This window comes from Rana temporaria, chromosome 5 (genome assembly GCF_905171775.1).
Source record: "Rana temporaria chromosome 5, aRanTem1.1, whole genome shotgun sequence".
Lineage (NCBI taxonomy): Eukaryota > Metazoa > Chordata > Amphibia > Anura > Ranidae > Rana > Rana temporaria.
Window position 1 is genome coordinate 64,612,261 of NC_053493.1, and position 20,606 is coordinate 64,632,866.

Sequence of the window (20,606 nt, forward strand, 5' to 3'; positions counted from 1 at the left end):
TTACAAGAGGTCAGAGACCTAAGCAGGTAAAATACAAGGGAAAACACTCCCAATATAAGCCTTCACAATTCATAAGCTTGTTTTTTTTTGTTCCCCCAAAAACACACAACATAGGGACCCTAAGCCCCAAGTTACCTGGGCAGAACCTATAAGTGTACAATCAAGCACTTACTTGTATCTCGATGCACAGGCAGAGCACACTGCAGTACTGAGCACCTTTCACATTTAATTCTCCCAGCCCAAAAACAGAAGAATGACCAGTCAGGAGTTAATTTCACAAGAAATTAAACACAATAGTCTTTTTGGAATCGAATAAAAACTCCAGCGCAGGCACACAACAAGTTTCATCCTATAAGGTGAAAGCCCTTACCAGAGTAACTCTGGTGCTCAACTAGTCTCTGTAGAGGAAACTTCTGCTCCAAGCTACATCACCAATCTTGTCTCCAAATTTCACCCAAACCATCCTTTCCGCTACACTCAAGACCTCTGGCTTTCAAGCTCCCTTTTCTCCTCCTCCCATGCTCGTCTCCCAAGCCTCTCCCATCTTCTGGAACTATTTATCTCAATCTGTCTGGTTATCTATTACTCTGGCTGCCTTTAGGCGATCCCTGAAAACTCATCTCTTTAGAGAAGTCTTTCACGACTCCAACTACACTTTTATCACTTTCATTAGCTCATTCCCACATTTAAAACCCTTTGTACCACTCGTGCCTTCCTATTAGATTGTAAGCTCTTATGAGCAGGGCTGTCTGAACCCTATTGTAATTTATTGTATTGTAACTGTACTGTCTCCCTTTGTATATTGTAAAGTACTGAGTAAAAGTGTTGGTACTATATACATCCTGTATAATAATAATAATAATAATAATAATAATAATAATAATAACAACAATTTCTACCATACAGAGGACATCTTTCTCCCAAGAGGGTACTCAATGAGCATTGTGCAGTCGCCTTTTCTAGCCCATTTTAATAAGGAACCCTTTTCTCACTCACTCCACAGGACAATTCTCCTGACTCCTGCCTCTATTTAGATATTATTCTCAAATGCCTAAAGTTATAAGCCATTTACTTGTTAACCCAAAGGATGGACTTCCCCAAAAAAGATCCCTACAAGCCTAGAACAGAAAGTGTGCAGGATTGGCAGGTAAAAAAAAAAAGAGAAAAGAAGCCTGAAAAAAGGTAGTACCACAAGGACTGGTAACCTGCAATATAGGACATTTTTGTTTTGGGTTTAGATACTATTTAAGGCATAGTTTGAGTGTTGGAGAAAGGCTGGTTAGGGAGTTAAGGGAATCTCCTGGGATTGAGGTTAAATGTTAAATTCAAGTGACAAGAGGGTTAAGTGTTGGTGCTCTAGTGTTGGGAACAATTTGAAACCTGGGAACATTTAAGTGAATGCCTCATCTTGGAGCCGAGAATTCTACATCAAAACGTAACACTGTTGAGAACTAAAGACCTAAGTAGGAGCTGTTCTTTTGCAGTGTTTCAAAGAGCAGCAATTATTATTCTCTAGTTAGGAGAGACATGTTTTCCTTTCCTGTACTTAGTTAACTGCCCCTGTCATTATTGAAGAAAACACATATTTCTAGCCATACCTGGATATCTTAGAAATAAGTAAAATGTATTTTCTCTTCATTTTTTCTTATTAACAATTTTTAGAGTAGAGAGAGGACAGGGAGTCCATAGCATGTAATGTGGCTTAGCTTTCAAGTGATCTCACCACTGGTGTTCTTTAGATTCAGAATACTTTAATAATCCCAAAGGGAAATTAGTGTGATTCAGCTACATTCAACAAAGACAACACAAGATCACAATAATGAAAAAAACAAAAAACAAAGCACATTGCCACATTAAAACTACCAAAAACAGCAATTAGTACAAACAAAACAAATTAAAACGAATCTAATAAAACATTGATACTATTAAAATACAACAAAGAAAAAATAACACAGGTTAAAAACAGAAAATTCAAACCAAAAATACCAAAAATGCAAATAAAACACCACTTTCTCTAACATTACCGCACCTAATAATTAACATAACACCAACATACTATAAAAACTATATAAATATCCTGATAAAATATTTACATCAGCCCTCACAGAAAAGAATTACTGTATATAATTTGATGGCCACAGGCAAAAATGATAGATACACAAAGCTGATAAGTGATTCATACTGACCATTGGGAATATTAATTTTGTACACACTTAGCCTATACTAAGAACAGTTGCATTGGAAATAAAATCCAATAATAATGGCCTAATTTAAAACAGCTGAGGTACAAACAAATTTTGTCTGAAGCAATAATCATGAACAAGCTTGAGTCCTGATAAAAAAATAATTGGTCGTTATCTTCAATTAAATTCTACAGTTCTACATTTCAAAGGTTTTAGATTTGTAATGTCTCTTATCAACTGTCAAAGTGTTCTTGAAGGTAGATCAATATAATTAGCAATACGCAGCACTCCAATTAAAATAAGAGGAATGATCTTTTAATGATAATTCCTGCCGCACCATTATCTTTGTTTTCAATACATTCGTGGTATAATTGGCTATTTTATTTATTTTTTCATATGAATTTCCTTTAGACAGGCTTAAATAATTGTGGTTTTTTTTGTTAACACCCAAAGCAGTTAAAGACTTGTAAAGCGAGATGTGCACATTTCTATTTCAACCTGTCAAGTAGCGTGGAATAGATGAAATCTCTTGTTACTGAACCTAGAATTACAAAGAGAGTAGCAGTGAAGGGAAGACACTGTTATTATTATATCACTTGTCAGCGTGATGTGCCGGGGAGATTATTAGAAAGTGTTTAAATATAGGGTTCATGTGCAGTTATGGATGTTTGATTTGAAGATTTCCTTACTTTCCAGTGAATTTCGCTATTTCTTTGATTTTGCCAAAAAAAATGAAATTCTGAAAATGAGAGCCAGTATGTGTTTAAAATGAAAGCAGCCTTACAGTATTAGCAACCTAAATGACTTTGCACCCCTGCATGGCCTTTTCCACAAGGGCAAGCATGCCACCTCTCACTCTTATTTTCCTAACTATGTGTAGGTGGGCAGGTTGTCACATAGTTCAAGGCCTAATCAAGCCATGCTTTATAGCAAAAGAGGGTTGTCTCTTATTTTGCTATTTAATGTCAAACATCTGAAAAGTAGCTGAATTTATAGCTGAAATAGATATACACTATATTGTCAAAAGTATTGGGACACCTGTCTTTACACGCACATGGCATCCCAGTCTTAGTCCGTAGGGTTCAATATTGAGTTGGCTCAGCCTTTGAAGCTATAACAGCTTCATCTCTTCTGGAAAGGCTGTCCACAAGGTTTAGGAGTGTGTCTATAGGAATGCTTGACCATTCTTCCAGAAGCCCATTTGTGAGGTCAGGCACTGATGTGAATGAGAAGGTCTGGCTCGCAGTCTCTGCTCTAATTCATCCAAAATGTGTTCTATTAGGTTGATGTCAGAACAGTCAAGTTCTTCCACCCCAAACTCACTCATCCATGTCTTTATGGACCTTGCTTTGTGCACTGGTCCAAATCATTTGGTGGAGAGGGATTATTGTGTGGGGCTGTTTTTCAGGGGTTGGGCTTGGCCCCTTAGTTTCAGTGAAGGGAATTCTTTGGGCATCATTCTACCAAGACACTTTAGAAAATGTCATGCTCCACACTTTGTGGAAACAGTTTGGGGAAGGCCCCTTCCTGTTCCAGCGTGAATGTGCATCAGTGTACAAAGCAAGGTCCATAAAGACATGGATAAGAGCGTGTTTAGGGTGGAGGAACTTGACTGGCTTGAACAAAGTCCTGACCTAAATCTAAAAGAACACCTTTGGGATGAATTAGAGCAGAGACTGCGAGACAGGCCTTTTTGTCCAACATCAGTGTCTGACCTCACAAATGTGCTTCTGTAAGAATGGTCAACCATTCCCATAGACACACTCATAAATATTTTGGACAGCCTTCCCAGAAGAGTTGAAGCTGGTATAGTTGCAAAGGGTGGGCCAACTCAATATTGAACCCTACCGACTAAGTCTGGGATGCCAAAGTTCATGTGCGTGTAAAGGCAGGTATCCCAATACTTTTGACAACATAGTGTACATTGCTACTTGATGAAAGATTTTATGCTCAGCACTTACGATGGAGGCACCCTTGCTGGGTATCACAGCCATTTCCTGCAACTCTCAGAATTTCACTACATTGTTGACTGAATGAAAGAGCAACAGCATATTGATCAACTTTACCATTTCCTGTCCCTTCCTATAAGCAAGTTTACAGACATTGCGCAAAGCAAAATGGTTCTTGTGCTGCCTCTGCAGTATATGGAAAATGTAGCTGCATCCATATGTATAGCCTATGTTGTTCTCTGGTTAATTGCTTTTATTTTGCTGGCACTCTTTGACCACTTTTTGTATTGCAAATATTTTCTGTATTTTTCATTCCACTTCTTGTGAGGTCATATTTCCTTATATTTATTTCCTTATCCTTTGTGTGGGTTTCTGAAAGCCTTTCTACCTTACAAGACACACATTTGGGCTAGGAAAGCCAATACTTATTTTTAACTGCCTAAAACACTTCTAGATCAAGTCTACAGCATCTAAATGTATTGCAACAACATGTTCGGTGAATTCAGCTATCTGACGAAAAACAGTGATTGTCTCTGCTATATTCAGGTCCGTCAAAAAGAGGTCTCAAAAAGGGATTAGTCACTACCATAACAATTAAAGTTTGAATAGTTCGGATCGGCTCACACTTCGCTCCCACAGTGCGACTGCCATGCTGTGCATAGGATTACAGGAGGCTGATTAAATAGTTAAAAGACTACAGTTCCACTATTATGTCATATCTTTATTATATAAGGATTAAATTATAGGTGAATAACATTCTATTACATGGAAAATATGCTTATTTATTGAATTCAAGATGCCTTAAACTGTGCAGCCACAACAATCTGTAGTGACAGGGGTGATATAGCAAAAATAGCCTATGGGGAGTATCACTGAAGCCAACGTGCTTTGCACACACAGCATAGCATGCTCAGCCACCACATTATCATGGAAGCATTTTGCATTAAAAAATATAGTTCTTCTAGTATTGTATCCCTCTGCTCTTTAGAGTTGTGACCTAGCTAACTATCCCACCGGACATTATGTTTGACCTGATGTATCAAGACCAACTATGCCCTCTCCAGAGATGTTTGTTACTACCACCCCTCTCTTTTTCTTCCTTCATCTGTGTCTTATACTTTTGAATTGAAAATACTAAAATGTAATACAAATTGTCAATTACAAAAATAAAATAAAATGTATAGCTCTAAAATGAAGAAGTGTTGCAATTAGTGAAAACATCATGCAAAATATAATTTTATAAACTTAAAGATAAAAAAAAATTAAAATGAATTGACCAAAAGCTGTATCAGTTTTCTTGAATGGGTTCAAAGTTTTATCAGCCCTACATTTCAACCTGTCATGTGATAGAAGGCTGAAATCCTACCCAGCACCACGTAAGAGCTTTTAGAATCATGTTTGCAATTAATTACATAACATTTTGGTATACTGATTATATTTTCTGATTTAAAGCGGAGTTGCACTAGAAATTGGAACTTCCGCTTATACGTCTCCTCCCCCCTCTGGTATCACTTTTTGCACCTTTCGTGGTGGAGGGGGGAACGGGTACCTGTTTTTGACAGGTATCGTCCCCACTTCCGGAAATGGGGCAGCAGCCCGGTCTACCCGAGAGTTTAGCCGTCTTCTCCTTCCTCTGCCACCGGACCAATTAGAAAGTGCAGCGCACTTCGCGTATGCACAGTAGGGAAACGGCTGTGACGCTGAAAGGCTTCACTGCTGGGTTCCCTTACCAGGAATGGTGGTGACTGCACCCAGCAGCTGATCCGAAGATCGCCTGTGGTGCCAACACCAGGGCTCCCTGGACAGGTAAGTGTCCATATATTAAAGGTCAGCAGCTGCAGCATTTGTAGCTACTGGCTTTAATTTTTTTGTGGGGGGCTGGACCTCCCTTTTTAAAGTGTTAGTTCACCTTTACAAAAAAACAAAAGGTGAACCATCACCATACACCCTCCCCACCCCCATCTCTGCTGTATTTACCTCTGGGGATGCTGAGCTGTCAGTGCTCATGCAGCAATTCCAGCAGTCCTGGGATATGAAAAGCTCCACTCTTCTCTCTCCTTTCTGTGACAGCGGTTCCATAATGGACCAGATCGATTCTGATTGGTAAGCGTCTTCACAGTAAATCACTCTGATCCGGGAGGAGAACGTGACTCTCAAATTACAAGACCACTGAAACGGCTGTGTGGGTACTGACAGCTCAGCTTCCCCAAAGATAAGTACAGCGGGGCTGGGGGGTGTATGGTGTTGGTTATGTTTTCTGAAAAATCCAACTAAAGCCTCGTACACATGATCAGATTTCCATCGGACAAAGCCGTGGAATTTTGTGTGAAGAGCGTTGGCCGTGAACTTGTATTACATACAAATAGCAAAGAATTGTTGGCCAACGTATTTCTTCAGCTCTTTAGCGCCACCCTTTGAACAACTTCTGCTAATGTTGTCTTATGGTTAGCATTGGTACGGAGCATGCATGTTTGTACTTTGGATTTCTTTTCCAACGGACTTCTGCACACACGATCGCATAATCCAACATCACACATTTGTTGTCGGAAAATTTTAAAGCATGCTATGCCACATTTGTTGTCGGACATTCCGACAACAATTGTCCGATGGAGCATACAAACGGTCGGATTATCCGACAACATCCTGCCATCATATAATTCCCGTCGGAAAGTCAGATTGTGTGTGTACGGGCCTTTACACTTTCAGCTCATTTGCACCATTTGCTCAATGAGATTAAAAGTTTGCCCACTGACTTCATTCACTGCTAGAAGTTGCTTTTATAAAAACATTCTGAACACTTTCGTTTTTAATGACTTAAAGAATATCTAAAATGCCAAACCAAAATGTAATATTTGCTCCCTTTGCTCTTTTAAATATATAATTGAAAACATTTTGTTATATCTGTTTGATAAATTCCAAATAATAAAATCTGTTGATCTTGCCAGAAATCTTGTAAGCAGATTGTTTCCCACGCTCTCTGCCTGTGCTGTCTCATCAGTTGCTCTGTTTTCTCTGGGGACTGCCGAATCATGCCCCTCTATGTTACAGTATGTAGAATAGGGGAAGGGTGGGGTTTGGTAGTCCTATTTTAATTCTGTTGACTTGATACAGTTTGGTGAATGAGTGCTGTCAGCCTAAATCTGAATGTGTGATACCGGCAGAATTACCAGGTAAAAATGAAAGAAAAAAACGCTTAAAAAAATTAAATTTGTGTAGGCAACCTATCTAAGGCTGCAGTAGAAATCTGCAATATATTACATTTCATGTTCTGGGTTTAGGTATTCTTTAGTGGATGTCCCTTTATCCATGCACACTCTTCAAAGAAAAAAATCCCAGAGAGTTTAATTTTATAGAAAAAATAATGCTGTATATTTTTTTGTATGAAAGCTGGAAACAAACATTGGTAAAAAAAAAAAAAAAATGCCTCTCCAAGAGAGTAATATTTGCATGGTATTGCATAGTGCTACTTATAAATTCACAGCTCCTGACATATGGAGATTTAGTGACCTGTCCCTGACTAGTGTATATTCTTACAGTGCATTAACTTAATGCATTAAAATAATCAGTCAGCTTAGCCTAATTGCTTGTCTTGCTGTCAAATTAATTTTAAATACAACTCTGCCAAAATCAAGCAAGTAAATGAAACATGGGGAACACAAGAAAATGTATTTAATTGGGGGGGACAAAATCCTACTGATAGTAAAACCAATACAAAATGCGCTACTCTCATGATGATCCAAAGCCAGCTCAATTCACATGTGTACAATCTCATTTAAATCCAATGACAACTATGTAGTACCAGAACCTACCTGAAGGGATACATATAAATTATTTGGTAGGTCTTCACACTACATAGTTGTAGTATGTATGGCCAACTCCACCCTGTTTCTGTTCATCCCCCACTTTTGGGTTTCTGAGGAAAAGCTTATCAAAATTGGCTGTAATTCCAAAATATGGTAAATTTTAAGTTTATTTAGGTGGAACAGGGTCTACATCTGACATATTCCTTATATTTATTTTTGAAAGCTAGATGCTTGAATCTAGAAGCGAATGATTGAATATCCTGTAAAAGTTTTTTGAGAACCTGAACATTTTTTTAAATTGCCTCTGCGTTACCTATATATAATGTATAATGCCGCGTACACACGATTTTTCGGGTTGTAAAATCACCATGCGAGCTCCCTCGCAAAGCTCTTGCGAGCGCACTCCAGTGATACAGCGGCAGCCACATACAGCGGGACTTTCGAAAGGGTGAGGTAAGTAAAACGGGGGCTTAGAGCGGTGCTGTCGGATGTTTTTTCACCTTAATGCATAGGTGAAAAAACATTAACCTTTACAACCCCTTTAACTACCACTTACTTTAAAACAGGCATCAAAAAACATAGAACTGAAAATGAACTGAAGCATATTCCTAGATATGAGGAAGGGGGCTGCTATCATATAATATAATGTATGCAGGTAATAAACTGTCAAGTTTTTTATTTATTATAGGTACTTATATAGCACTAGGTATGGTCCCAACAACCCCCCCCCCCCCCCCCCCCTGGTTCGGTTCCCACAGGAACATGCCATGCGAACAGGCAAAACATTTGAGCGAACATGAGAACCCTATTAAAGTCTATGGGACACGAACATGAAAATCAAAAGTGCTAATTTTAAAGACTTATATGCAAGTTATTGCCCTAAAAGTGTATGGGGACCCAGATACTGCCCCAGGGGACAGTTATCAATGCAAAAAAGTTTTTAAAACAACCATTTTTTTCAGAAGCAGTGATTTTCTATACTGCCCCCAGATCCCCCCCCCCCATGTGAATGGGTATGGGGTACATTGTACCCCTACCCATTGACCAAAAAAAGTGTGAAAAAGTAAAAACTACAAAAGACAGTTTTTAACAATCCCTTCATTAAAAAAAGGGTCCCATGATGTCCATCCATCTTCAAATCACGCCGCCCGACGGACCTGAAAGAAAAAAGAAAAACTAAAAGCTAGCTTTGATGGGAGGCGTCTTTTCGACTACTGTCTTTTCCCTGTGAAAGTTGTTATATAGGTAAGGGCGGGGCCACCCGGTGACGTAACTGAGTGGTCCCGCCCTTTCTGACGTCATATGACAGCAGTTAGTGCGGGCCCTCCCATTGGGGTGGAGAATTTTCTGTTTCTTTTTCTATTTTTCGGATGGATGTACATCGCTGGACACTTTTTTTAATAAAGGAATTGTCAAAAACTGTCTATTGTAATTTTTTACTTTTTGACACTTTTTTGGATAAATGGGTAAGGGTACAATGCACCCCATACCCATTCACATAGGGAAGGGGGCAGGACCTGGGGGCCCCCTTGTTAAAAGGGGCTTCCAGATTCCGCAATCCTCCACAACTAGCGGGAAAGGGTTGTGGGGGTGAGGCTCTTGTCCCCATCAACACCCTCCCCATGTTGAGGGCATGTGGCCCTGGTATGGTTTAGGAGGGGGGCTCGCTCGCCCCCTATCCTGTCCTCCAGGCTGCATGCTCGAATAAGGGTCTGGTATGGATTTTGTGGGGGACCACACGCCATTTTTTTTTTCAATTTTACCGCAGAGTTCCCCTTGGAGTACCCCAAAGACCCTCCCCATGTTGAGGGCATGTTTCCCTGGTATGGTTCAGGAGGGGGGGCTCACGCACCCCCCTATCCTGTCCTCCAGGCTGCATGCTCAGATAAGGGCATGGTATGGATTTTGGGGGGACCCCATGCTGTTGTTTTGTTTTTTTACATTTAACATGGAATTCCCCTAAAAGCGGTGTTCCGGACAAAAAAAAACTAAAAGCCAGCAGCTAACTCTATACTGCAGCTGATGACTTTTAATAATAGGACACTTACCTGTCCTGGAGTCCCTCGATGTCGGTACCGCAGCTGATGTTTCCATCAGCTGTCGGGTGCTGCCGTCGCCATTGAAGGTAAGGGAACCCAGCAGTGTAGCCTTTCGGCTTCACGCTGGGAACCATACTGCGCATGCGCAAGGCCCCGCTCCTCTCTCCTATTGGCCCGGACTCCCAGAAGTGGGAAAGGATATCCTGTCCCCCATCCCCCATGAAAGGTGCCAATTGTGGCACCGGAGGAGGGGAGGATTCAGATAAGCGGAAGTTCCACTTCAGGGTGGAATACTGCTTTAACCACTTCAATGCACTGTATATACTGTACACTGCCTACACTGTATATATATATATATATATATATATATATATATTCTACACTGACTGCACTGTGTAAATATATATATATATATATATATATATATATATATATATATATATATATATATATATATATATATATATATATATATATACTAGACTGCCTGCACTGTATAGATTGTCTACACTACACTGACTACATTGTGATTGGCCAAAACATCAGGTCAGGTGCATGCTTTGGCCAATCATCAGACATCAATGCGCGATCTCGCAGTGCATTATGGGGCGTTGCGCGACATAATATTTGGAATTCGAACGAACAGGCGAACACTCGATGTTCGAGTCAAACTGGGCACCATCCCTATATAACACCATCAGTTTATGTAGCGCTTTACATATACCGTATTTATCGGCGTATAACACTCCTTTTTTTACCCTGAAAATAGAGGGTAAACTGTGCATGTGTGTTATACGCCAATATCAGTTTTTTTTACGCCCCAGGGACAGCACTGCCAGTAAGAAAAATACATTACTGCTAGCCCTTTGTCATATATCGCTCCTTCTGTGATTAACTCAAAAATCGCTGCTCATTGTGGCTGCTCTCCTTCTCCCGCTCCGTCCTCCTCAAGTTACTTTTGATTGGAGGAGGAAAGCAGTCATGTGACCGTCAATCAAAGAGAGGAGAGCAGTCACATGATCAGGTCCAGCATTAATGGAGGTAGTTAAAATCTTTGATTTAAAATGAGAGTCACACAGGAGGAGTGGCTGACAGTGTGATGTTTTTTCTACTTTAGAGTATGCGGGGAGGGGGGATTTATAATGAAAGGGGGCTGTGTGTTGTGTAAGGGTTTGTGTACTATGCAGGGGGCTGTGTGTTATACAGGGGTCTGTGTATTATGCAAGGTGCTGTGTGTTATACAGGTGTCTGTGTAATGTACAGGGGGCTGTGTGTTATACAGGTGTCTGTGTACTGTACAGGGGTCTGTGTATTATACAGGGTCTGTGTACTATGCAGGGGGCTGTGTGTTATACAGGTGTCTGTGTACTGTACAGGACTCTGTGTACTATGCAGGGGGCTGTGTGTTATACAGGGGTCTATGTACTATGCAGGGGGGTGTTATACAGGGGTCTGTGTACTATGCAGGGGGCTGTGTGTTATACAGGGGTCTGTGTACTGTACAGGGGGCTGTGGGTTATACAGGTTTCTGTGTACTGTACAGGGGTATGTGTACTGTACAGGGGTCTGTGTATTATACAGGATCTGTGTACCATGCAGGGGGGTGTGTGTTATACAGGGGTCAGTGTACTGTACAACAGTATTGCTACGTTTCCACTGAGCGGATCGGTTCGGGTCGTTTAGAATGGAACGGGTTTGAATGGTCCGGTCTATTCTGGTGAGCGTTTCCACTGCAAATCGGACCGCCAGGGCCATACAGGTTTTAGAAAAAATGCCTCTCATGATGTCACACTAGTGCGACGAGAAACGTGATGCAGCGTCACTCAGCGTCAGCCAAACAACAACAACAACAATGGAGGTCATTCAGCAGCTCGTCTTTTCTCTGCTAGCCTTTTGGTTCTTTATAGGCAAAATTCATACCGCACTGTATGAGAGAAGGTTGCGAGCGGCAATGAGAAACACAGCCGAAAAGAGAAGAAAACTTTTAGCTTGGATGTGTAGCCGGGAGGAGAAGTATACATTTGTGCTGCTAAGACAAAGACGGCAGCGCTATAGGGTAAGCACAACTGACTGACTTACCTGAAACACACACACACACATACACTGACACACTGAAACACACACTGACCTACACACACACTGACACACACTGACCTATACACACACACACTGACACACACTGACCTATACACACACACACTGACACACACTGACCTATACACACACTGACACACAGACACACACACTGACCTATACACACACTGACACACACACACACACACTGACCTATACACACACTGACACACACACACTGACACACACTGACCTATACACACACTGACACACACACACTGACACACACTGACCTATACACACACACACTGACACACACTGACACACACACACACACACTGACCTATACACACACTGACACACACACACTGACACACACTGACCTATACACACACTGACACACACACACTGACACACACTGACCTATACACACACACACTGACACACACTGACACACACACACACACACACACTGACCTATACACACACTGACACACACACACACACTGACCTATACACACACTGACACACACTGACCTATACACACACACACTGACACACACTGACCTATACACACACTGACACACAGACACACACACTGACCTATACACACACTGACACACACACACACACACTGACCTATACACACACTGACACACACTGACCTATACACACACTGACACACACACACTGACACACACTGACCTATACACACACACACTGACACACACTGACACACACACACACACACTGACCTATACACACACTGACACACACACACTGACACACACTGACCTATACACACACTGACACACACACACTGACACACACTGACCTATACACACACACACTGACACACACTGACACACACACACTGACCTATACACACACTGACACACACACACACACTGACCTATACACACACTGACACACACACACTGACACACACTGACCTATACACACACACACTGACACACACTGACACACACACACACACACTGACCTATACACACACTGACACACACACACTGACACACACTGACCTATACACACACTGACACACACACACTGACACACACTGACCTATACACACACACACTGACACACACTGACACACACACACACACACACACTGACCTATACACACACTGACACACACACACACACTGACCTATACACACACTGACACACACTGACCTATACACACACACACTGACACACACTGACCTATACACACACTGACACACAGACACACACACTGACCTATACACACACTGACACACACACACACACACTGACCTATACACACACTGACACACACTGACCTATACACACACTGACACACACACACTGACACACACTGACCTATACACACACACACTGACACACACTGACACACACACACACACACTGACCTATACACACACTGACACACACACACTGACACACACTGACCTATACACACACTGACACACACACACTGACACACACTGACCTATACACACACACACTGACACACACTGACACACACACACACACACACTGACCTATACACACACTGACACACACACACACACTGACCTATACACACACTGACACACACACACTGACACACACTGACCTATACACACACTGACACACACACACTGACACACACTGACCTATACACACACACACTGACACACACTGACACACACACACACACACTGACCTATACACACACTGACACACACACACTGACACACACTGACCTATACACACACTGACACACACACACTGACACACACTGACCTATACACACACACACTGACACACACTGACACACACACACACACACACACACACACACACACACACACACTGACCTATACACACACTGACACACACACTGACCTATACACACACTGACACACACACACACACTGACCTATACACACACTGACACACACTGACCTATACACACACACACTGACACACACTGACCTATACACACACACTGAGACACACACACACACACACACACACACACACACTGACCTATACACACTGACACACTGCATTTTTTACAGATGCTTCTCCTTTTGGCAAAGCAGCGCCGCCGACCAGTGATTTGGGCATTCCCTCGTGCCAATGAGTGGTGGAATGTGACCGTCCCAGGATTCACCCACAGACAGTGGGTGCAGAATTTAAGGATGTCAGAGGAAACCTTCTCATTCCTTTGTGCCAAGCTACGTCCAGTGATGGAAAAGAAAAGCACCAACTTCAGAGCCTGTTTGCCTGTAAGGAAAAGAATTGCCATTGCACTGTGGAAGCTGGCTACCAACAGTGAATATAGGAGTATAGGTCATCTTTTTGGTGTCAGCAAATCATCAGTGTGCCGGTGTGTGCAGGACTTCTGTAAGGCTGTGTGCACATTGCTAGCTCCTGAAATTGTTCATTTTCCTAACAGGGAAAAGCTCAAAGACATGGCTGAGTACTTTGAGAACAGGTGGGGCCTTCCACAGTGTGTTGGTGCTATTGATGGCTCACACATACCAATAATAGCACCACAAGAATACCACACTGACTACTTCAACCGAAAAGGCTGGCATTCCATCGTCCTCCAGGGAGTAGTGGATGGCAAGGGACTATTCTGGAATGTGAATGTAGGAAAGCCTGGGAGTTTGCATGATGCTCGGGTTCTCCGATTGTCAACATTTTGGGATTGGGTTGGCCAGGGAGGCCTGTATCCTGTTAGCACTAAGAACATTTGTGGGGTGAATGTTGGCTATTATGTGCTTGGGGACTCTGCCTATCCTTTACAAAATTGGCTCCTGAAACCATTTTCTGACAATGGGCGCCTAACAACAGAGCAGCAAATCTACAACAAGAAAACATCCAGGGCACGTGTTGTAGTGGAAAATGCGTTTGGAAGACTAAAGGGTAGATGGAGGTGTCTTATGAAGAGGAATGACAGTGACATTCAACTTACAAAATCCATGGTCCTAACGTGCTGTACTCTTCACAATCTTTGTGAAAGCCATGGAGAAGACTTTGACCAGGATTGGAATACATCTCCAGAAGAGCCAGTACCAGTAATAGCAGCACAGGATATGGAAGAAGAGTGCAGCGAAATACGTCAGGCTCTGATGAGGCACCTTAACGTTAACGTTGTTACCGTGAATAATTAAAATCTTTAATTACTTTTTGCTAAATGCTAAATAAAATCAGACATACTCAGAGAAGTCGTTCTTGTTTTTTATTCCACAAAAAAAATCATCTTCATACATATTTTGTAAAAGCAAAATTTTGATAATGTAGAAACATTGTTTACAATAAAGAGCTTGTAAAGGTTTGTTTTTTTATTAAGCTAGTGCAGGGATACGCAATTAGCGGAAATCCAGCTGTTTTGCAGAACTACAAGTCCCATCATGCTTTTGCCTCTGGGTGTCATGCTTGTGACTGTCAGAGTCTTGCTATGCCACATGGGAATCGTAGTTCTGAAACAGTTGGATATCCACTAATTGCATATCCCTAAGCTATTGCATTGTAGTTTTTTTCTTCAATTTCACTACCAATAAATGTTTTTTTTTTTTTTTCTTGGTCTGAATTTCTCACTTCCTGTTCCTCCTTAGTAAGCTGTTCAATAAGCTGTGCTGACTGACTAAACACAGCTCAGATGATGTTGTCAGGTTTACTGAGAAGGAACAGGAAGTGAGAAATTCAGACCAAGAAAAAAAAATGTAGAAACATTGTTTACAATAAAGAGCTTGTAAAGGTTTGTTTTTTTATTAAGCTAGTGCAGGGATACGCAATTAGCGGAAATCCAGCTGTTTTGCAGAACTACAAGTCCCATCATGCTTTTGCCTCTGGGTGTCATGCTTGTGACTGTCAGAGTCTTGCTATGCCACATGGGAATCGTAGTTCTGAAACAGTTGGATATCCACTAATTGCATATCCCTAAGCTATTGCATTGTAGTTTTTTTCTTCAATTTCACTACCAATAAATGTTTTTTTTTTTTTTTTCTTGGTCTGAATTTCTCACTTCCTGTTCCTCCTTAGTAAGCTGTTCAATAAGCTGTGCTGACTGACTAAACACAGCTCAGATGATGTTGTCAGGTTTACTGAGAAGGAACAGGAAGTGAGAAATTCAGACCAAGAAAAAAAACATCTAAAAAGGAAATTAAAGGAAAAGGTAAACCAAAAATGCCAAGTATATTCGCAATTACATCTACAATGCAAAAATGAGAAGAAATTAAGCGATCGGGGGTGCCCTTTGTTGAAATCCAGGCTCCACCGTCCAAGGGGGGGTGATAACGCAAAGGAGGCAGAAGGGAATCAGAGCAGCAGCACAAAGAAAGCCATGTGCAGCAAGGAGCAAATGTGTCCAATCTTGTGTGATCGCTGATGGCTCAAAGGAGCCTATTAAAAAAAAAATCTAACCTTTAAAACCCACTTTATTTTTAAACGTAAACATGGGTACAGGTCCTGTGCTGCATGAAAGGCACTAATGTCTGGGTGGTGACCTGGGTTGACGATTGGCTCCAATCACTTGAACAAGCTGACCAAGGACACCGAGGAAGGCCTGGTTGAAGGTAGCCAACTGCTCCATCTGCTGCCGGGCAATTTCTGCCTCCTGGCGCATAGCTTCCTGTGCATCCTGACGTAGTGCTTGAAACCGCCTCTCAGAAAGGTTATCCATTCTTTCCAGCTGCCTTTCTTCTGCTGCCCGCATATCCTCCATAACTGTGCGCAGATCCAACTGGAACCTTCTCCTTTCACCTGTAATATACAAAAGACCTAAATATTGCTTTTGGTAACATCTGCCAAACCAATACTGTAAGCTCCTTTCTCATCTGCCCCACTAGACTGTACCACACTGATTCACTGCCACACCTCTGTTCCCCCCGCTCATCTGCTACACCAATACACAGCACTGCTCATCTGCCCACTGCTGAACCCCCTTCTCATCTCTTCTACCACTGTACCTCCTGCTAATCCCCCCCTTCTCATCTCTTCCACCACTGTACCTCATACACATCTCCCCCACAGCTGATCTCCCCCTCCTCATCTATTCAACCACTGTACCTCCTGCACATCTCCCCCACAGCTGGTCCCCCCCTTCTCATCTCTTCCACCACTGTACCTCATGCACATCTCCCCCACAGCTGATCTCCCCCTCCTCATCTATTCAACCACTGTACCTCCTGCACATCTCCCCCACAGCTGATCTCCCCCTTCTTATCTATTCCAACACTGTACCTCCTGCACATCTCCCCCACAGCTGATCTCCCCCTTCTTATCTATTCCATCACTGTACCTCCTGCACATCTGCCCCACTGCTGTTTTAGTTTAAGAAAATGCAGTTAAAAATTACTTTATTATCATCATGTCTTACCATTGTGCCTTGGTGCATTGGGAGTACTCTGTAGTTGGCTACTCTGTGGTTGGCTACTCTGTGGTTGGCTACTCTGTGGTTGGCTTGAGGAAATACTGCTGCTGTTGCTGCTGAAAGACATTGAAGGTCCATCTTCTGATAAGTTTGATGCATCAGTGGAGAGTCCATCAACTGTTTCTGAAAATAAACATATGGTTAGATATTATATTTTAAATGGTAAGCAGAGCGATATCCTATGCAAAGTTTTAAAAAAAAAAAAAACTTACCAAAGGGGTCTACCATAGATTCGAGAATTACAGTTGCAGAGTCCAGACCTCCCTCCCTGCCTTGGTTTGCTGGCCGATGACCGTAAATGGCGTCCATGGCGTCGTACCACCTCCAAGCAGTTGGACAGTTTCCACTACGGCTGTTGGCGTCCTTAATTTTTTTATATTGTGCTTTAAGCTTTTTAAGCTTTGCCCTACACTGGCCCGACGTCCGTTCAAATCCCTCGGCTGCCATCCGCTGAGAAATATCTTTATAGACCTTTTCATTTCTCACTGATCCATCAAGCTCACTCTGAATAACGCCATCGCCGATGATTGCTAAGAACGTAGATAGTTCCTCAGATAACCAGACCCTGCTGTTGTTTGCTGGCATCCTTCTCCTTTATATGGACTAATAAGGCGACGTGGTGATTGTTTGGCGCTTTGCTTTGACGTCAGCATTGATGTTTTCTGACCACCAATCAGTGGAAAGTACTGTGTGACGCCAGTAGCTCCGCCCTAACCGTACCGTTCCATTTTCTATGGACCCACATGAGAAGCAGGACCCTGAATGGTGCGGTACGGTTCGGTTTTATGGCACGCTTTCATAATGGAAACACCCAAAATAGCGTACCGTACCGAACCGTACCGAACCGATCCGCTCAGTGGAAACGTAGCATATGTGTATTATACAGGGGTCTGTGTACTATGCAGGGGGCTGTGTGTTGTGCAAGGATCTGTGTACTACGCAGTGGGCTGTGTGTTATACAGGTGTCTAAGTAATGTACAGGGGTCAGTGTACTATGAAGGGGGTTGTGTATTATATAGGGGTCTGTGTGTTATACAGCAGTCTGTGTACTATGCAGGGGGCTGTGTGTTGTGCAAGGGTCTGTGTACTATGCAGGGGTCTGTGTGTTGTGCATGGGTCTGTGAACTATGTGGGGGGCTGTGTGTTGTGAAAGGGTCTGTGTACTATGCAGGGGGCTGTATATTATACAGGGGTCTTTGTGTTATACAGCAGTCTGTGTACTATGCAGGGGTCTGTGTGTTGTGCATGGGTGAACTATGTGGGGGGGCTGTGTGTTGTGAAAGTATCTGTGTCCTATGCAGGGGGCTGTGGAAGGTTTTTTTCCTAAACATTCCCTCCTAAAGTTAAGGTGCATGTTATACGCCAAAAAATACGGTACATTGTACAGTCACATCAGTCCCTGCCCTCAAGGAGCTTACAATCTAAGGTCCCTAACTCACATTTATACATACGCATACTAGGGCCAATTTAGACAGAGACAATTTACCTTCCAGCATGTCTTTGGAGTGTGGGAGGAAACAGAGGACAAGCAAACTCCAGACAGGAAGTGTCATGGTTGGGATTCGAACTGGCGACCCTAGTGCGGCTAGACAGAAGTGCTAATCACTTATCCACCTTGCTGCCCATGAAAGCCACATAAACACACATCTCTGATCATAAAGTTGACATTGATCAATTTTATAATCATACAGTCTCTTAGTTTTCATTCACAACCCATTTATAAATACAATTAGATGTATTAATTTTACGGCTGAACTGGTTTGTGTGTGATGGATTTGTTTTAAATCCATAATCAACAAAAGCAGGAGCAGGTTCATACGAAGATTTCTGCATTAGTGCCTGACTTACCGTACATAGAATGTGATTGTTCTATCAAATATTGCATATTTAAAGCACAATCAGATCTATGTGTTGTTTTTACAATGGAAGATATACAGCACAGTATTTAGGCTTAAAATCTTCTCCCCACAGTCATTTATTACTTTTTAAAGAAATTATAATAAACTTGGGTTAATTGTGTTTACTTTTTATGTTCTAGGTTTTTAAAACTATGTTATACACCTGCTTTGTACTATATGTGCAGAATCGTTGTACTATCAGTAAATATAATTTACTAGATGAAAATAGGTTTCCAAAGGCTAATGAGTTAGCTAAAGACACAGCAAAGCAGATGTTGCCTGGATTAAAGACTGCATACTATTTACATGTAATATATCAAATTTAGCCTTAGAAAAAGGAAAAAATGCTTTTACAAATAACATTTTCTGTTCTTCATAATAATAAATGAATACATAATATATTTGATAACCCACTATATATTTATTATTAATATTTTTTTGTAGGTAACAATTCAAATGCACTTATCAAAATATGCCAGTGGTTTACAAACAAAATGGTTTCTCTTCACAGCCTATAATTATAGGTATAGGACAGTCCTATTTAATTGGAACTTATCCAAGCTGTGTAACCAACTCGGTATTGCTGCTCACTGCCTTCCAATACCTATCCCTATTTTTAAATATAATATATTTAGCACATGTACAGTATATACTGCATTTCTTTTCTTTTTTTCAGGTTAAAAACATTTTTAACAAAAACAGAAAATGCATGCTGATCTTGTCAGAAAGGCAAGATCCTGTAACTTCCAGTGAGCTGAAAAGAAAGCACAAACAATGTTATCTTCCTTGTGTGACCACTAATCCCTCTAACATCCCACGTGATAGAAATGAATAGAGGAAGTTTAAGTTCAGCCTGGGTGACAACAATGTTTCCCTCCATAGATACAGTGGAGAGAGTGAGTGTAGACACCCAGGGTCTGGAAACATGTTATTTACAGGTATAAATACCAGGTGAAAGAAAAAAAAGTTGAATACATCCAAATCTAAGGTCAGAAATAAGCTGCAATATAGTTGATCTTTGTTTTTGGGTTTACAACAACGCAATCATATTCATGCTCTAGGCATAAATATCTGACAGTGTGGGGTTGATTTACTAAAATCGGAGAGCGCAAAATCTGGTGTAGCTCTGCATAGAAGCCAATCAGATTCCATTTTTTTTTTTGTCAACACTTAATTGAACAAGTTGACGTTAGAAGCTGACTGGCTACCATGCACAGCTGCACCAGATTT